Below are 20,657 nucleotides of genomic sequence, written 5' to 3' on the forward strand. Positions count from 1 at the left end.
AAATCATTTAACTAGTAAGGATACACATGTGGGGAAAAAGATTGTAGGCAAACACAGAATACCAAAAATGTTATATCTGGGTTGTGCTTTTGGGGCAATACAACTGTTCTTTTTAATATATACTTTTAAAATTTTATAAATGTCTTATATTGAACATGTATTTCTTTCATGGTCTGGAAAAAAATTAACGCCAGTTTGTTCACAACAGAACAGGTAGTATACAAAACATAGAGATGGTGAAGTAGGGAAGATTGAACTACATAAATAGAGAAGAGAAGAAATAATATGGAGACAAGAAAAGCAAGTACAAGAGGTTGGGACATGAGTTGAAAACATGGCAGTCAGGACTCTTGTTACTACTGAATGAAAGACAAGTACACAGAGTTAATCAGTACCAGCTACAGTGACTGGTGGGCTGTGTTAGGAAGCGAGGTTCTCTAACTTACCCTTAGAAGGCAAAGTGCTTGACAGCATGGCAGTTACTCTGGCAGTATCCCAGTTTGGATGCCAAAACTTCAAAAATGGCCCTCAGATCCACGAGACAAGTTGAGCCAGAGTTGAGATTCAGGATGCTCTGGACACTTACTTTATTTTTGTCCCTCTCTCCAACACTAGAATGTAAACATCATTGACAGGACTTGGTTTGCCATATAAACTGCTTTTTTCCCCTGTACCTACAACAGAATTCATAATAGGTTATACAATGGTATTTTTTTAAATGCTCAGAAATGAGCTAGATATGACTGTTTATCAACCCGTGAAAAAGAACCCCAACGTAATCTGTAATTCTTAAATTATAACAGTTAAATAACCCCAATTTTTGGATAGGCTTTGTAAAATAGGATTTTAGGGTAAAATGCCCACTTTACACCAAAATGTTTCTGTTAACATGGAATATAGTCTAAAAATGGAAGTTTTTGATAATGAACACATAGGATAGTTTTTATAGCATTGAAGCAGCCTCAATGAAAGATTTTACGATTTCAAATTTTAAAAAGGGCAAGCATCATTGTCATTTTTTCTGTGTGAGTGGTCAGCACCGAATACATAAACAAACACATTCACAACTCATAAACATTTAAAACGTATTAACCAGATAACGCAGCTTTCTGCCCATGCCCTTGCTGTTAATCATTATGGCCATTGTCTTTTACGTTATTGCTAACATTTTATAGCCTTCCTATTCGGGAAGAATTTTATGTTTTGCACTACTTTTTGGGGATAATGCAGTTTATGTCCACAGTGACAAGACCAACATAAATCTACCTGATGCTTAGTTGTGGTTTGAGACAGTGGGTTTAAAGAATCTGTACGTTTTTAATTTAGAATGCCTCTTCAATACAGTCCCCGTAAAACACAGAAACTATAGAAAAGTGACTTTCTTTGTTGTATACATTGATTCTTATGTGTCTTTCACTTATAATAATAAATTTATTAAGTGCTTGCTATATGTTGGGCACTCTTATAAGCACTTTTTATATATTTTGTAAATCTTCATTGTGATACTATGAAAAAAAATGCCATACTTTCCCCCTTTTAATAGGTATAGAAACTGAGAGAGAAGGGTTAGTAAAGTAGCAAATGGTTAACACACTTCATCATTTATTCACTCATTTAACATTTAACAAGTGTTATTAAATGCCCTTTTATGCTAGGCTTTGTTCTGAGGGTTAGGAATAAAACTGTGGACAAGTGGACAAGTTTCCTGCTCTTGGAATGCTTAAATTCCCTTAATAGAGGCAATAAATAAAAACAAATATAAAATAAATAATTTCCAATACTGATATATGCTATGAAAAAAAGTACACATAGTTCTAAATACAGTAGATATGGTAATAGAGTGTGACTGTATTTTACTCTATTATTTATTTATTTTTTTAATTTTTTTTACATCTTTATTGGAGTATAATTGCTTTACAATGGTGTGTTAGTTTCTGCTTTATAACAAAGTGAATCAATTATACATATACATATGTTCCCATATCTCTTCCCTCTTGCGTCTCCCTCCCTCTCACCCTCCCTATCCCACCCCTCTAGGAGGTCACAAAGCACCAAGCTGATCTCCCTGTGCTATGCGGCTGCTTCCCACTAGCTATCTACCTTACGTTTGGTAGTGTATATGTGTCCATGCCTCTCTCTCCCTTTGTCACAGCTTACCCTTCCCCCTCCCCATATTCTCAAGTCCATTCTCTAGTAGGTCTGTGTCTTTATTCCTGTCTTACCCCTAGGTTCTTCATGACATTTTTTTTCTTAAATTCCATATATATGTGTTAGCATATGGTATTTGTCTCTCTCTTTCTGACTTACTTCACTCTGTATGACAGACTCTAGGTCTATCCACCTCATTACAAATAGCTCAATTTCGTTAACTTTTAATGGCTGAGTAATATTCCATTGTATATATGTGCCACATCTTCTTTATCCATTTATCCAATGATGGACATTTAGGTTGTTTCCATCTCTGGGCTATTGTAAATAGAGCTGCAATGAACATTTTGGTACATGACTCTTTTTTTTTTGAATTATGGTTTTCCAAGGGTATATGCCCAGTAGTGGGATTGCTGGGTCATATGGTAGTTCTCTTTGTAGTTTTTTAAGGAACCTCCATACTATTCTCCACAGTGACTGTATCAATTTACATTCCCACCAACAGTGCAAGAGGGTTCCCTTTTCTACACACCCTCTCCAGCATTTATTGTTTCTAGATTTTTTGATGACGGCCATTCTGACTGGTGTGAGATGATATCTCATTGTAGTTTTGATTTGCATTTCTCTAATTATTAATGACTTTGAGCATTCTTTCATGTGTTTGTTGGCAGTCTGTATATCTTCTTAGGAGAAATGTCTATTTAGGCCTTCTGCCCATTTTTGGATTGGGTTGTTTGTTTTTTTGTTATTGAGCTGCATGAGCTGCTTATAAATTGTGGAGATTAATCCTTTGTCAGTTGCTTCCTTTGCAAATATTTTCTCCCATTCTGAGGGTTGTCTTTTAGTCTTGTTTATGGTTTCCTTTGCTGTGCAAAAGCTTTGCAGCTTCATTAGGTCCCATTTGTTTATTTTTGTTTTTATTTCCATTTCTCTAGGAGGTGGGTTAAAAAGGATCTTGCTGTGATTTATGTCATAGAGTGTTCTGCCTATGTTTTCCTCTAAGAGTTTGATAGTTTCTGGCCTTACATTTAGGTCTTTAATCCATTTTGAGCTTATATTTGTGTATGGTGTTAGGGAGTGATCTAATTTCATACTTTTACATGTACCTGTCCAGTTTTCCCAGCACCATTTATTGAAGAGGTTGTCCTTTCTCCACTGTACATTCCTGCCTCCTTTATCAAAGATAAGGTCACCATATGTGTGTGGGTTTATCTCAGGGCTTTCTATCCGGTTCCATTGATCTATCTTTCTGTTTTTGTGCCAGTACCATACTGTCTTGATTACTGTAGCTTTGTAGTGTAGTCTGAAGTCAGGGAGCCTGATTCCTCCAGCTCCGGTTTTCATTCTCAAGATTGCTTTGGCTATTCGAGGTCTTTTGTGTTTCCATAAAAATTGTGAAATTTTTTGTTCTAGTTCTGTGAAAAATGCCAGTGGTAGTTTGATAGGGATTGCATTGAATCTGTAGATTGCTTTGGGTAGTAGAGTCATTTTCACAATGTTGATTCTTCCAATCCAAGAACATGGTATATCTCTCCAACTATTTGTATCATCTTTAATTTCTTTCATCAGTGTCTTATACTTTTCTTCATACAGGTCTTTTGTCTCCTTAGGTAGGTTTATTCCTAGATATTTTATTCTTTTTGTTGCAGTGGTAAATAGGAGTGTTTTCTTGATTTCACTTTCAGATTTTTCATCATTAGTGTGTAGGAATGCCAGAGATTTCTGTGCATTAATTTTGTATCTGGCAACTTTACCAAATTCATTGATTAGCTCTAGTAGTTTTCTGGTAGCACCTTTAGGATTCTCTATGTATAGTATCATGTCATCTGCAAACAGTGACAGCTTTACTTCTTCTTTTCCGATTTGGATTCCTTTTATTTCCTTTTCTTCTCTGATTGCTGTGGCTAAAACTTCCAAAACTATGTTGAAAAAGAGTGGTGAGAGTGTGCAAACTTGTCTTGCTCCTCATCTTAGTGGAAATGGTTTCAGTTTTTCACCATTGAGGATGATGTTGGCTGTGGGTTTGTCATATATGGCCTTTATTATGTTGAGGAAAGTTCCCTCTTTGACTATTTTCTGCAAGGCTTTTATCATAAATGGGTGTTGAATCTTGTCGAAAGCTTTCTCTGTATCTATTGAAATGTTCATATGGTTTTTCTCCTTCAATTTGTTAATATGGTTTGTCATGTTGATTGATTTGTGTATATTGAAGAATCCTTGCATTCCTGGAATAAACCCCGTTTGATCATGGTGTATTATCCATTTAATATGCTCTTGGATTCTGTTTGCTAGTATTGTGTTGAGGAATTTTGCATCTATGTTCATCAGTGATATTGGCCTGTAGTTTTCTTTCTTTGTGACATCCTTGTCTGGTTTTGGCATCAGGGTGATGGTGGCCTTGTGGAATGAATTTGGGAGTGTTCCTCCCTCTGCTATATTTTGGAAGAGTTTGAGAAGGATAGGTGTTAGCTCTTCTCTAAATGTTTGATAGAATTCACCTGTGAAGCCATCTGGTCCTGGGCTTTTGTTTGTTGGAAGATTTTTATTCACAGTTTCACTTTCAGTGCTTGTGATTGGTCTGTTCATATTTTCTATTTCTTCCTGATTCAGTTTTGGCCGGTTGTGCCTTTCTAAGTATTTGTCCATTTCTTCCAGGTTGTCCATTTTATTGACATAGAGTTGCTTGTAGTAATCCCTCATGGTCTTTTGTATTTCTGCAGTGTCAGTTGTTACTTCTCCTTTTTCATTTCTAATTCTATTGATTTGAGTCTTCTCCCTTTTTTTCTTGATGAGTCTGCTAATGGTTTATCAATTTTGTTTATCTTCTCAGAGAACCAGCTTTTACTTTTATCGATCTTTGCTATTGTTTCCTTCATTTCTTTTTCATTTATTTCTGATCTGATTTTTATGATTTCTTTCCTTCTGCCATCTTTGGGTTTTTTTTTTGTTCTTTCTCTAATTGCTTTAGGTGCAAGGTTAGGTTGTTTATTCGAGATGTTTCCTGTTTCTTAAGGTAGGATTGTATTGCTATAAACTTCCCTCTTAGAACTGCTTTTGCTGCATCCCATAGATTTTGGGTCGTCGTGTATCCATTGTCATTTGTTTCTAGGTATTTTTTTATTTCCTCTTTGATTTCTTCAGTGATCACTTCGTTATTAAGTAGTGTATTGTTTAGCCTCCATGTGTTTGCATTTTTTACAGATCTTTTCCTGTAATTGATATCTAGTCTCATAGCATTGTGGCCGGAAAAGATACTTGATACAATTTCAATTTTCTTAAATTTACCAAGGCTTGATTTGTGACCCAAGATATGATCTATCCTGGAGAATGTTCCATGAGCACTTGAGAAAAATGTGTATTCTTTTGTTTTGGGCTGGAATGTCCTATAAATACCAATTAAGTCCATCTTGTTTAATGTATCATTTAAAGCTTGGGTTTCCTTATTTATTTTCATTTTGGATGATCTGTCCATTGGTGAAAGTGGGGTGTTAAATTCCCCTACTATGAATGTGTTACTGTCTATTTTCCCTTTTATGGCTGTTGGTATTTGCCTTATGTATTGAGGTGCTCCTATGTTGGGTGCATAAATATTTACAATTTTTATATCTTCTTCTTGGATCCATCCCTTGATCATTATGTAGTGTCCTTCTTTGTCTCTTCTAATAGTCTTTATTTTAAAGTCTATTTTGTCTGATATGAGAATTGCTACTCCAGCTTTCTTTTGGTTTCCATTTGCATGAAATATCTTTTTCCATCCCCTCACTTTTAATCTGTATGTGTCTCTAGGTCTGAAGTGAGTCTCTTTTAGACAGCAAATATATGGATCTTGTTTTTGTATCCATTCAGCCAATCTGTGTCTTTTGGTGGGAGCATTTAATCCATTTACATTTAAGGTAATTATCGATATTTTTGTTCCTATTCCCATTTTCTTAATTGTTTTGTGTTCGTTATTGTAGGTCTTTTCCTTCTCTTGTGTTTCTTGCCTAGAGAAATTCCTTTAGCATTTGTTGTAAAGCTGGTTTGGTGGTGCTGAACTCTCTCAGCTTTTTCTTGTCTGTAAAGGTTTTAATTTCTCCATCAAATATGAATGAGATCCTTGCTGGGTAGAGTAATCTTGGTTGCAGGTTTTTCTCCTTCATCACTTTAAATATGTCCTGCCAGTCCCTTCTGACTTGCAAAGTTTCTGCTGAAAGATCAGCTGTTCATCTTATGGGGATTCCCTTGTGTGTTATTTGTTATTTTTCCCTTGCTGCTTTTAATATGTTTTCTTTGTATTTAATTTTTGACAGTTTGATTAATATGTTTCTTAGCGTATTTCTCCTTGGATTTATCCTGTATGGACTCTCTGTGCTTCCTGGACTTGATTAACTATTTCCTTGCCCATATTAGGGAAGTTTTCAACTATAATCTCTTCAAATATTTTCTCAGTCCCTTTCTTTTTCTCTTCTTCTCCTGGAACCCCTATAATTCGAATGTTAGTGTGTTTAATGTTGTCCCTGAGGTCTCTGAGACTGTCCTCAGTTCTTTTCATTCTTTTTTCTTTATTCTGCTCTGCAGTAGTTATTTCCACTATTTTATCTTCCAGGTCACTTATCCGTTCTTCTGCCTCAGTTATTCTGCTATTGATCCCATCTAGAGTATTTTTAATTTCATTTATTGTGTTTTTCATCGTTGTTTGTTTCATCTTTAGTTCTTCTAGGTCCTTGTTAAATGTACCTTGCATTTTGTCTATTCTATTTCCAAGATTTTGGATCATCTTTACTATCATTATTCTGAATTCTTTTTCAGGTAGACTGCCTATTTCCTCTTCGTTAGGTCTGGTGGGTTTTTATCTTGCTCCATCATCTGCTGTGTTTTTCTGTCTTCTCATTTTGCTTATCTTACTGTGTTTGGGGTCTCCTTTTTGCAGGCTGCACATTCGTAGTTCCCGTTGTTTTTGGTGTCTATCCCCAGTAGCTAAGTTTGGTTCAGTGTGTTGTGTAGGTTTCCTGGTGGAGGGGACTAGTGCCTGTGTTCTGGTGGATAAGGCTGGATCTTGTCTTTCTGGTGGGCATGTCTACGTCTTCTGGTGTGTTTTGTGGCGTCTGTGGGCTTATTATGATTTTAGCTAGCCTCTCTGCTAATGGGTGGGGTTGTGTTCCTGTCTTACTAGTTGTTTGGCATAGGATATCCTGCACTGTAGCTTGCTGGTCGTTGAGTGAAGCTGGGTGCTGGTGTTGAGATGGAGATCTCTGAGAGATTTTTGCCATTTGATATTATGTGGAGCTGGGAGGTCTCTTGTGGACCAGTGTCCTGAAGTTGACTCTCCCACCTCAGAGGCATAGCAGTAACTCCTGGCTGCAGCACCAAGAACCTTTCATCCACACTGCTAATGACATGGTGCCGATGGGACATCAGACATGAAGGACTCAGGGGGCTTCTGCTTTCAACCACAGAGCTGGAGGTGCTGGCGTCTCCCCTCCTTGGGAGCGGGGTGCAGTCCTGACCACCCAGCCTCCAGCTGCCCAGCGGCTGGGGAATCACAAGGTGATATCTACTCTATTTTATTTTTTCTTGACTTATAGTTAATTCACAATGGTATATTTGTTTTTGGTGTACAGTGTAGTGATTCAATATTTTTATAGATTATACTCAATTTAAAGTTATGAAATATTGACTATATTCCCTGTGCTGTGCAATATATCCTTGTAGATTGTTTTGTACATAATAGTTTGTGCCTCTTAAGCCCCTCCTTACCCCTACCCTACCCCTCTCCCTACTGGTAACCACTAGTTTATTCTCTGTATCTGTGAGTCTGCTTCTGTTTTGTTATATTCATTTCATTTGTTCCATTTCCTGGATTCCACATATAAATAATAACATACAGTATTTGTGTTTCTCTAACTTATTTCAGTAAGTATAGTACCCTCTAGGTCTATCCATGCTTTGGGTCCTTCCATGTTTTTGCAAATGGTGAGGATGTGGAGAAAAGGGAACACTAGTGCACTGTTGGTGGGAATGTAAATTGGTGCAGCCACTGTGGAAAACATTACAGTTTCCTCAAAACTGAAAATAGAATTAGACTGTGACTTTAGATAGGACAGTCAAAGAAGGTTTCAATAAGTGAGAGTCTAGCTGAAGCTCAATGTGGAGATAGACCAGGCATAAGAAGATCTAGGTAAAGAGAGTTCCAGCCAGAGTGAAGAGTGAGTAGGAACAGAAAGAAGTCCAGCATACTTGGAGAATGGAGCAGGAGAGATAACAAAAGACCTATCAGTCAGGTAAATCCAGGTCCTCTGACTCTGGAACATGCACTCTAATGTAATGGCTAACATTTAGGAGATTTTCAGCTACAAAGTGTTTCCAGCTCATCAATGGACCACAAGAATTCTGACACTTAGGCCAAGGTAGTTGCTACTCCAAAATGTGAAATCTCTGAGAATTTTCCGTGCTCATGTAAAACATACATAAATTTTGCATTCTATTCCCAACGCATCTTTTTTTGTTTTAACATGAGAATATACTCTCCTCCTCTTAGAAATTTTGAATTCTGGGAAGATGAGCTATATTTCTTCTGAGACTCTGCATGGAACCCCCATGGAGCACTTCTGAGCACACCTGGTGTATACAAAACATATCTTGAGAAACACGATTAACATATCTCATGGTAAGTACTAGATAAATGCTTAATGAACAGATGAGTGAACACATTCAGCTTGTTCCTCCCCTCTGAGTGCATGGAAGTGTCACAACATAACCTTAAATATCTTGTCCGGAGGTGGTAAATCCTAGTGTTAAGTATACCTATGAGTTGTTTATTAGGTTTGAATTTTGATTCTAGAATTTGCTATCATGCGACCTAGGACAGATCATTTAATCTCTATGTGACTGAATTTCGTCACCTGTAATAGTTAGGATAATAAAAATACTATGGTACCATAAAAGGATGAGGATTGGTATGATAAGGTATTTAAGGAACTTAGCATGATGTCTAGGATATTAGGTCCTGTATAGGAACATGGAATATCCCACTGTTTGCCAATGACTAAACAGGAGCTGCTTTCAGGGACATGTGGATGAAAATCTCAACACTGAGGACAGTAAAACTCAGAATATACTAACAGCTGGAAGTGGCATCAGAGAACAGTATTCAACTGTAGTATCTTGGTACACTAGTGTCTGTTGCTTAGTAGGCTCTTGAATTATTACTGAATAAATACATCAATAAGTGAAGGAATGATCAGTAGTGTGGTATGCCATATGTAATTAACCAGTAAAATAGTTGATAATATAATTTTTTAATTAATTCATTTTTCTTATAGTTTATAAAGCATTCAATTTTGCCTTGACAAAAGTATTTCATGGCCAAATATCTTAAAGACATCATGGGTATTATAAGTTAAAAATCTCTCAGAATTCCTGTGATAAAGAATTTATCATCCAAAGGTATGCTGATAAACTGCTCTCTGGAAAATAATCTCCAATTTGTAGTCTTTGCAGATTTCGTGTCAATAATCCCACCTTGGCCTATTTCAAAGTACCCATATGGCATTACTGAGTGCAGAGATGGAAAGAGACAAGCAGATTTAGCTCTTATGAGTTGGTATGAGAGACTAGCAGATTTAGCTCTTATGAGTTGGTATGAACCAGCTTCAGCAAACTACTGCTTTGTCATATCAGAATTTTCTAAACTTGTATAGTTTCCCCACCTTTTGTCTAACAGCATGCCTGTTGGTAAAGTATGGAAATGTTTTATGGGGCATGTTTTTGTGAAAGTATGCCATATGTTGTAATGTTCTCTTACTTTCATTCCCATACACTTTCTTGAATGAGTAGCAAATGGGGAAGGCTAGAGCTAGGGCATAGTTCCCGGAGATGGTGTTTTAGGTACGTGAGCTTGTACTGTCATGTGTGTCATATGTAAAATGTACTGAGACCTGGTGGTGTGAGAGAAGGCCCATCTAATATGGTTCTATTCTTTGAAGGCCCAGAGATTAACTCATGTCAGTGCCCAGAAGGGGTCAACTCCTAAGAGTTTGACTAACGTGGGCTACTGAAGTTAGAATGATACTGAGACAGACACAAAAACGACTGTTGAACATACTTTTATGCTAGTCATACCTGATGAGAAAGCAAATATGAACCAGAAACTAACTGACTTACTCTAAGAAAATAAAATAATAGGGACTGAAATAACTTGAAATCTATTAACTAAGCCATTTAATGGCCCTACAGAAATCAGATAGTTATATAATTTAACAAGATTGAGACAAGATCATCTGATGATCCCATTTCACTTTAGGGATGATCTTGCCAGTGACACTATTGGCTGAAGTTGCTTCTACCGATGTGACCAGTAACAGGATCAGCTCTGCCAGAATTTGCTTTTTTTCAGTGATCCCATTGCTGACCACACCCCATCCCCAAACACCACTGCATTATTTATTTATATATTTTTATATATTTAATTAAGTTATAGTTTAGTCCTAGGTGTTAGAATATTCTCTTTCAGAGTTTTTGAATATCTCTACTCTGATCCATTATATTTTGTTCTCACTAGTTCACAGTCAGATAACAATCCTTCTCCTTAATTTCCTAGCTGTTGTGGGTACCACACCATAACTCTAAATTGCTACAAGTTTAGCAGCAAATATAATATTGGAATGAATTTAGGATTCAGGGTTTTATTTATTCTTCCAAAAATACTAAGTTTACTTTTACTATTGCCATATTTTGGTGGAACACTGGTAATAAAATTATCAGCAAGACAGACATGATCCCAATCTTCGTGAATTTATAAACCCACTAGTTCTACAACATAGTAAGCTGTAAGACTGTCTGGATAGGCAAATCACTTCATCTTTTGGATCTTCAGTTTCCTAGCATGTAAAATGAGTGTAGTAATATTTACCTTGTGGATTGTGTTGGGGAAATATCATTAAAGACAAAAAATCTTCTCCCAACCTAAAAATTCTCTCTACAAAGTTAGTAGGGAAAGAAAACAGTTTTATTATTACACAAACATTAAACCAGGAAGTTTTGCACATCACAGGCAATCTGCTAAGAGACTGCAAAGACAGAAAGAAATCTCACCCTTTAATGTAGCCAAGCTGATATGACTCATTACATACCTGTGCTCAAGATAAAGAAAAATTTGTCCTTGTCAAGTAAGAGGACTTGACAATACCATTTGCCACACATAGTTCATCCCAATATCACTTCATAGTTGGAGTGACTGTCTGTATTAGTTAATTGGCTTTATCCAGAAGAAAAACAACTTTTCATATCTTTATAATAGGAAGCAGTTATGCAACTTGGAGCAAGGGATCCATGAAGTTGGGTTCCTACCCTCCCACTGAAACGAAGAGGTAGCGGTGCTAACTCCCTTGATGTTTATATTTCAAAGAAATGGCTCCCACGTATTTGAGAAAGATACTCCTGGTCATAAAGCTGACAAAGGGCCTATCTAGTTTTTCAAAGAATTTATATGCATTTCAAAGCAAAAAGAAAGTACTTATAAGTTTTCTAAAGTAAACAGTCAGAAAAAGGAGAGGAGAAGGATATCTTCCCTTATTTTCAATAGAGAGAATTAAGCCTATTATTTTTTATTTTTATATGCCCTTTCACCTGTTATAAGAATTGAGTAATGTGTCTATAAATGTAAAAGCATTCTGTAAATTCTTAAATGATTTTACAAACTGAAAGTGTCATTTTAACTGGAGTAGACATTTCCTTGAATTAGAGACATCTTGAAGGCAGATGGGTGAAGCGCGATACTGCTAGAGAGGGCCCAAACTAGTCTGAACAAAGAGAGGAAAGTAGGAAGGAGCAGGCCTCTGCAGGTCATGGTCGAGTGCTTTGCATAATTAGAACAAATACTGTCTACTGGGAAAAAGTTTATGATATTGTACCCAGAGTATGTTGGAATTTGTGTGTCACAAGAACGACATAGCTTTTTTTTGAAAGGCAAAAGGCAAAAGGCAATATTTGTAATTTTCCTTACAGAGGAATGACATGAGATAACAACATGCAGGCAATTCAAATGATTAGCATTTGGATGGATTAAAATGTGATAGACTGGCTATTGAGAGTCCAGGTATTGACATCCAGTAGATCTGGACTTCCATCTTCAATGGAAGCTTCAATACTTCCATTCAATATTTACTATTGAGCTTCAATACTTACTAACAGGACAAACTTGGACAAGTTTCTCAATATCCTTACAGCTCATTTTCCCTCTCATCTATAAAACTAGGAACATAGTACCCACTCAGTAGGATCACTGTAAGATTTAAAAGTGTTTAGTCAGTGTCTGGCATATAACAAATGCCAATAAATGGTGACTGTCACAGCACCATTTTCATTATTAAGAAAAATAATAAACGAGTTGGGAAAGTTTTGGAATAATTAAATGATCCATGAAGAGCTGTTTAGAGTCTGGTTTGGTTTCTAGTTTTTTAGTGTGTATAGAAAAGTTGCAAATATTGCAGGTATGTTGAAAGTTAAATCAATAGAACATGGACAGCAATTTGGTGAAATAAATAGACAATATTAAGCCTTTGTCGTCTGTTTGAGATTGATTGCTTTAATGGGCCCAATTCTTCATCCCTTGTCATGGGACTTCGGAGTGCCTCCGATCGAGAGGCAGAGTGTATTTTCTCTATATATATCTGTGGCCAATGAGGTGTTAATAGGAGTGAGCCAACAGAGGTTTATAAAAGGAACTGCACATTTCCACTAGTCTAGTCCACTTTTACCTCTGCTATTGCCATGAGAAGGACATGTCTGGGGCAGCCTGTGGCAGTTTGAGAGACATGTGGAGGAGAGCCAAATAGCTCCAGTCACCTCAGCTGATAGCCAGACAACCTCTAGACCTGTGAAGAAACCCAGCCAAGATCAGGAGAGCTGATTCCAGATGCATAAGCTATCAACTGTCTGTTGTATATCATGGAGAGCTATGGTTGTTTGTTACTCAACAACAGCTAACTGATACATCATCAAACAGATATAACATCAAGCCATCATCAGAAAAAAAATAAAATAAAATAACTGCCTCACAAGGTTGTTGTAAGGATTAAAACAAACAAATGTACAAAGAAGTGGCACTTAGTAAGGGCTGGTTTTTGAGGCTGAAAAAGTCAACTTCCAATAAAGGTCTATAAGCTTTTCGCAGTGCAATATATTTTGATGTTTGTGATTACTATTTATTAGATCCAACAAAGAAAACAGAAATGCTATATTAGAACCTTAATGATAGATTCATGTATGTTTATAATCCCAGAACAGACTTCCTTTTTGAATTTTTATGTATTGCTTTTAAAAGACCCATTTTATATGACAGACATTAAAATAAGTCTCTCTTTAAACAATGAACTGTTAAGATAAGACTTTATTTTTCCATTTTTTCCCCCATTAATACAATGGCCTTATTTTCCATTTACATAATGGACTCAAGCAGTCAGTGATTGGTTAAATTGCTCATTCTGCCTCTTGGCTGCAAGGCTTTTGCTGTGAGCAAGCATCAAGCACAAAATCTGACTACCATGGAACATTAAACAGGTATTCTCCTTCTTAAACTTTGTGATCTCAATTTCCTGGACTTATCCAATAGAAAGCAGATGCAAATTAAGAGCTCGATTCACAAAAATAATAAGTAGCATTTATACTGGCTTCCTATGGAGATGGCTCAGAAAAGTATGGAAGGCACAGCTAGCACTGCCAAATGAAATGTGTGTTCCTACAGTTTCATAAATATCCTTCTTGTTCTCTTCCAAATATTGACCTTTCTGTGCTGAATGAAAAAGTAAGTACAGGCTCAAACAGGCACAAACAGGTAGAATCATAACAGAAGACTGCCTCTCTTTAGAACATGCTTTGATGGGTTTTACTGTTTCTTTTTTTAGACACACTAAAGAAAGAGGAACAGATTTATTCAGTCTGACTTATGCCTGCTGTATAGTGCAATAAAGGGCCATGAAGCTGATAGGTTTCCAGCCCTCTCTCAATGTTACAGCAAAAGATCTCTAGCATTCTAGAGAAAGTCATTAAGAAAGAGGTTCTTTGGTTTTTGTTTGTGTGTGTTGTGTGTGTTTGTTTTCTGTTTGTTTGTTCATTTGCTTTATTTTTGCTTTATGAATGAAAGAAAAAAACCTGGAAAAGATAAATGGCTCTGCTATATGTTGGTGCATTTATAGCAATCCTTAAAAGAGTTGACAGCATGTTTCACCTACATTAATTATAGAAAGTCTTCACACAGACTTTGGTTTTCTCTAGAAAGTTTGTAACCTTTGGTGACAATAACAGAAAAGGACATAGAAAAGTGAATACAAAATGTGACTTGTATTTAGGGAAATGGAAAATCAGCATGAAGATTCATCACAGCATCAACCTCCACACTGAACTGAACTCTGTTTTAGATGATCATTTGGTCTGAACAATTTGTAGAACCACATCAAGTTTATTGAGGATTTTCACTAAGGAAATCTATGATACACATATAACATAACTAGGTACTCAGTAAGTGCTTAATGCAATGGAGTGAAGCTGGTCTAAGCAGATACTAAGGTGAAGAATTGGTAACTTGCATGTTAGATCAATATGGAGACAAAAAGCTGGATTCTTGGAAATAACCAGATATTTGGCATATAATAGAGAGAACAGCTGCTGATAGTTCATGTTCCTTGTCATTATTTTGGCAAGATCATCAGTAAGGAAATCTTGGCTATAAGGAAGGTGTCAACTTCCACCCCACATCTTACATCTCAGATGTCTGCAGGCGGGTGGTGGCAAAGTGGACTCATTTGTAAATGTGGAAAGCAGACATTGATACCTATTATGACAAACTGCCAGAGATCATCCTCTATTTGTATTTAATCCTCTATCCCTGCACTCATTTCCAAAGTTCTCATATTCCAGGATTAGAATGTTGCTGTAGTAGAGAACTGGCTGAAGCCAAATGGTCTATGTACATTTATTAGATTACTTGTGATAGATTTTGGTAGCTGCTGCAGTCAGCTAGAGATGAGTGTTAGCTACTCCCTGACAACATCAATACTTGGATAGCAGGTTATTATAAAAGCAAGTGTCAGAGCAGATCCACCCACACTTGGAGATATTTTTTAGAAATGCTATTTGTTTAAAAAGCTGTAACAAATAACAGCTCAACAGCCCTACTCTGTACATTCAAAGATGTACCAGTTTTTGGTTCTTTAGGTGTTCTGAACATGACATGCTGTCTCTGGGTTCACTAGAGATGATGCAAAGTATAGAAGCAGGATTCAATTAGTCTTACACTCATCATCCACTCTCCTGAAGAGTGAACAGTGGAGGTCTCACTGGACTTCCTATTTATGCCAGGGTGCGGAGTGTCTCCAGATATCTTAGACAAAGCATAGATCTTGAATAGTACTAATTTGTCACCATTAAAAACCCATTCTTAATATTTATTAAGTTAATTAGCAAAGCCTCTGGAATTGATTGGAAATAAACATAGCTGACTCAGGTAACAGCCACCTCTGGAGCCCGGGCCTTTCTGCTCTAGAATTCCTATGACCTGTGAATTCTTCAAATGACTACCTCTAGATTATAAATTCAAATACATTACACACACACACACACACACACACACACACACACACACACACACACACATACACACACACACACACACCATATTGTCTGCAAATTTATAAATTGCATACATACAACAGATGTCAAAACCTTCTGGCTCTCTCAGCTTTTTTGAATCTTCACAGAGTTTTGAGACTTCCTGTTTTGATTTTTGAATTTCTATTTGGGACCTGTTGTTTTACAGTTTAGTTTTTGCAACGCTATTCCCCTCTCTTGCCCTTCCCCAAGGTTTTCTCTGTCTCTAGTCACATAAAACCCTGTAGGCCATGCCTGCCCTCAGTCCTGTAGTAGAGGAGGGTTGAAGAGAACAGTATTTCTAAATACTTCTAGAACATTGAAGAGTAGAGTATGTGTGATTTGTAGCAAGAGGAAATGGTGCTGAATGAAAAAAAAAAATCTTTCTGGTAGAGTACAGTAAGTAGAAAGATCACATATAGGTTTTAGACTCAGTTCTCTTTCTATTTAAAATCTGACTTCACCATTTGCTGCCTGTATGGCCCTGTGCAAATTGCTTAACCTCTTTTAATCTTAGTTTCCTCATATGGTAAATGGGGATAATTTTTATTTACATATATATATGTAATATATATAATAACATATATAATGTGCTTAAGTAGTGCCTGACATACCTTACTTCTATAAATGGTAGAGTGTCAGTGTTAATAAGTAATCTGTATTATTATTGTTGTGGTTGTTGACATTATTAATTGATATTGAGGATATTAATATTATTCTACAGACTAGATATGAAATTGTAAGAAATCATTGAGACTCAAAACATGAAAAAGTCCTCTTGTGGGCATATGAAAGGAATTACCTTGTGAATTAGGTGTAGATAGAAGACTCTACTAGTGATTAGTATAAATTAGTTTGTATGTACACAGATTGCTCACCACTATTGGTATTTAAAACTATACCTGTATACTACGATTGTTTTCAGTAGTGCTATCTTTCTTCCTGAAAGGGAATGAATATAGATTTATATGAACATATATAGTATACTGTATTTTACATGGATGCTAACCCCAAAGAGAGGAATGCAAATGGGAATCTTTGTAGGGCTCTGCATTATAATCCTAAAAGGAAAGCCATCATCGTCACAGTAGGCATTCTAGTACAATGATTATGAGCTTTAAACTTTGATTAGGACAGAGCTAGATTGTAATCTGGCTCTACCTCTTACAAGCCATGAGATCTCACTTATAACAGCGATGGGAAGAACAGAAAAGTTTGAGGATAAAATGAGGTAATGTATAGAAAGCATTTATCACAGTACCTGACACATAGTAAATGTTAATTTTATCCATTTGACAGAGAGAAAAACAAAAAACAAAATCTCTCAGATGTTCCACTGATGTGTGTTTGTGTGTGTGTATGTATATATATATATGTATATCATGCATGCTGGGGAAACTATGGAAGTCAACTTACAAAAATAATAACTGTAATGATAAATGCAAACATGTTTGCTTTTTCGTATGTGTTCCAATTACTGGACTAAACACTCTTGTAATCTCCCGAAGAACAGTATGAAATAGGTACTATTATTTCCCTCATTTTTAGAGATGAAACACTGAGATTTAAGAAGCTAAATAACTGCTCAAAGTTGCACAGCTCACTGAGATTTTGATTCAGGCTATCTGACTCGAGAAAGTAGATTTTTAGCCTCTAAGCTATAGCACCTCTTCTTCATAAACCTTCCTAACCGTTAAGTGACAGGTCACAACCACCAACAAATCCTGAAAACAGCTACTATTCAGGCCCTGAGACAATGTGTTATAACGTCACAGCTGCTGTACACACTGCAGTCCAGGCATTGCCCCAGCCAGAAATAGGACAATCCTCAGCCACCTTTAAAATGGATGGAAAGCCCTTCCGTCTTGCCTCCATTGTACTTTCTAGTCCTATCTCTCTCCACTTTATTTCTCACACTTTATTTCTCAGTCTAGGCTCCACACATACTAAATTTCTTTAATTTCCCTAAATGAGCCTGCTTTCACAGCTGTCAGGACTCTGCCCAAGATACACTGTCCACCCTTTTCTTCTCATCAGCACCCTGGTGTCCCGACTAGCTTACCTTGTGCCGTGTGCCTATACCGCCAGTGGTCTGACTATAGGAGCAGTGATTTTCTCTGCTAACCAAGCCTTGATGTTTGCCCCTGACATTAGGAACATATTTCCTCTCAATTACATTTCCCAACATTTTACATCTTTTGGAAATAACACCTTGTAAAGGAAGCAAGAACAGGAAGTGGCTGGTGCCTGCAAGCCTCTAAGAATTCTTGAACTTAAAACACTGAACTGAGTCAGAATACTTCCATAGATCATGGGGTTTAGCATCAGTCTGTTTTTCTAAGTGTCTGAGTCCTGGCTGTACAATTGCTGGTATGCATCTGTCACAGTCAGTATTGAAAATCCTACAGCCACAGACTGTGAGAAAAGGTAACATTTGAGGTTTATTCACATTTTCTTTACACTTATTCATTATTCATCTTGTGTGCCTGTCATCTTGGAAGCTACAAAGTTCTATTCACACAGCACCTGCTGACCAATGATCAGTGTGAACGAATGGTCTAAAAGTAGCTAAGAAAAGAAGGGCAAGAGAAAATAGAGCAGCAACTTATCCAGGAAGCCAGATCCTCATTGTGTGTATGTGTGTTTGAACATTTACAATTCAGTGTGACTTTAGCTTTTCATGAGGGAAAATGAGCAACAAAAGCAAAATGCAAAAGTATCTTTTAATGTGAGCTTTAAAATTTTAACATACAGAATGATTTATTTATCATTTAGAAAGATCTCCCAAGGGAGATATTTATCAATACTCATGTAGAATTTGCAAACTGGTTTCACCTTTCTTTTATTTTTATGATTATTTTTTTACATCTTTTTTTCCTGTTTCTTTTTTTATTTTATTTATTTATTTTTTACATCTTTATTGGAGTATAATTGCTTTACAATGGTGTGTTAGTTTCTGCTTTATAACAAAGTGAATCTGTTATACATATACATATGTTCCCATATCTCTTCCCTCTTGCATCTCCCTCCCTCCCACCCTCCCTATCCCACCCCTCTAGGTGGTCACAAAGCACCGAGCTGATCTCCCTGTGCTATGCGGCTGCTTCCCATTAGCTATCTATTTTACATTTGGTAGTGTAATTCTCCCACACCGTATGGCAGACAGGGCAGGGTCTATAACCCTTACTTTAGATGTGAGGGGGAAAAAGGAACAGGGAGGTTGAATGATTTACAAAATTGAACCTTTAAAACTTCATCTTCTAATTTCCTGACATTCTTCAAATCTCTCTCCCTGTGCTCTCCAATATATCGTTAGACATCAGACCTTGGGCTTCAAAGATCTTGTCTTTATTAGGAAGAAATAAGCCACTTTCCAATGGGTCTTACACTGTGGAAAATCATTCTTTCAGTCAGAAGATTATTTTGCCAGTCCTTCTCTCTGCTTCTCCCTGGTTCACAGTTGCAATTGTCCTTCTGTATAAAGAGATACAAGGCTTCATAAGTCAAGGGAGTGTAAATGGTAACAACATTCCCACTGGGTCTTGGCCTGCTACCAGCCCCAAGAAGGATATCATTTTCAGTGTCATGTTTCCAACTTCCCTGGAAAGGTCTCACCTCTTTTCCCACACCCCAGCTCTCCCTAATCTTGCAGGCTTATGTCTGAATTGCCTCTGCTTGTCTCTGCCTTTTCAAAAAACCGAGGTGCTTATCTCAGATATACCATTACAAGCTCCTCATCTTTTCTACTTTTGTCACTGATACCAGCCTCTGCTGTCAGAGTTGATTATCAAGATAGTAATCTTCTCGTATATAAATATGCCTCTGCTCTCGGAATGAGAAAAAGTTTGGATGCTGGCCTTGAAGGATGTTTTATTATGATCCTTATTTGCCACCCTTGCTTCCTTTCAGGAACATAGAGGAATCATGTTGATGTTTACTGGAAATGCTGTAATCCCAATAAGATTTCCATAATAGAATAAATTTCACTGTCATCACCTTAGACCCCCATAACTTTGCGCCGGTTCTATGACAATGGCCTCCTAACTGGCCTTCCTGCCTCTTTTCCAAGGGTGTTTCTCAATATTGGCAAATAGAATTATCTTTTTGAAGCGCAAACCTTCTCATGTTGCTTTCCCATATAAAACCCTTTCAGAGGTTTCCACCAGCCTTTAGGATTAGAGTCCACATCCTGTAGAATTATCTACAAGTGTTATTTTGTAGCCTTATCTCAAGCATTCCACCATGTGGTCCCTACTTATCTCTTTAGTCTCACTCCTCTCCTTGAAGCCTTCCTTTCATCCATACTTTTAGCAGTTTCCTAACCGTGCTGGGCTCTCTTATGACTCTGGGGGTTTGCATGTATCATCTTACTGTTTAGGATAGTTTTTTTGGCTGCCTGGCCACTGTTTCTTTATTCTGTAGGACTTACCAGGCATCATCGTTTTTGACTACACAAACACCATGAGTCTGGAAGAATTCTTTGCCTGGGTTCAAACTACACCGCGATTAGTTGAGAATTTGTAGTTTGAGGGCAGAGGCTCGGTATTATTCATGTCTGTACTTCAGTGCCTGGCAAGAAGTGGGTACTCAATGATGATTATGGAATGAATTGTTGATATTCTACCGTCAGTATATGAGTGTGCACAGTACCCTTTCTATAACTCCACAGAGATTGGGTTCTTGTTGTACTAATGTTCAGGCAGGATACCACCAAACTGGGAGTCAGGAGGTCCAGTTCTTATTACTGACTCTCCAAGCTACTGTCTGAGCCTCTATTTCATTCACATACTTCAAAATGTATATTTGTTGAGTCACTACTAGGGGCTGACACAGTTCTAGGTGCTGAGGATGTAGTAGTGTCCAAAACAGGCAGAGTCTCTTTCTCA

Source organism: Delphinus delphis, chromosome 1 (genome assembly GCF_949987515.2).
Source record: "Delphinus delphis chromosome 1, mDelDel1.2, whole genome shotgun sequence".
Classification (NCBI taxonomy): domain Eukaryota; kingdom Metazoa; phylum Chordata; class Mammalia; order Artiodactyla; family Delphinidae; genus Delphinus; species Delphinus delphis.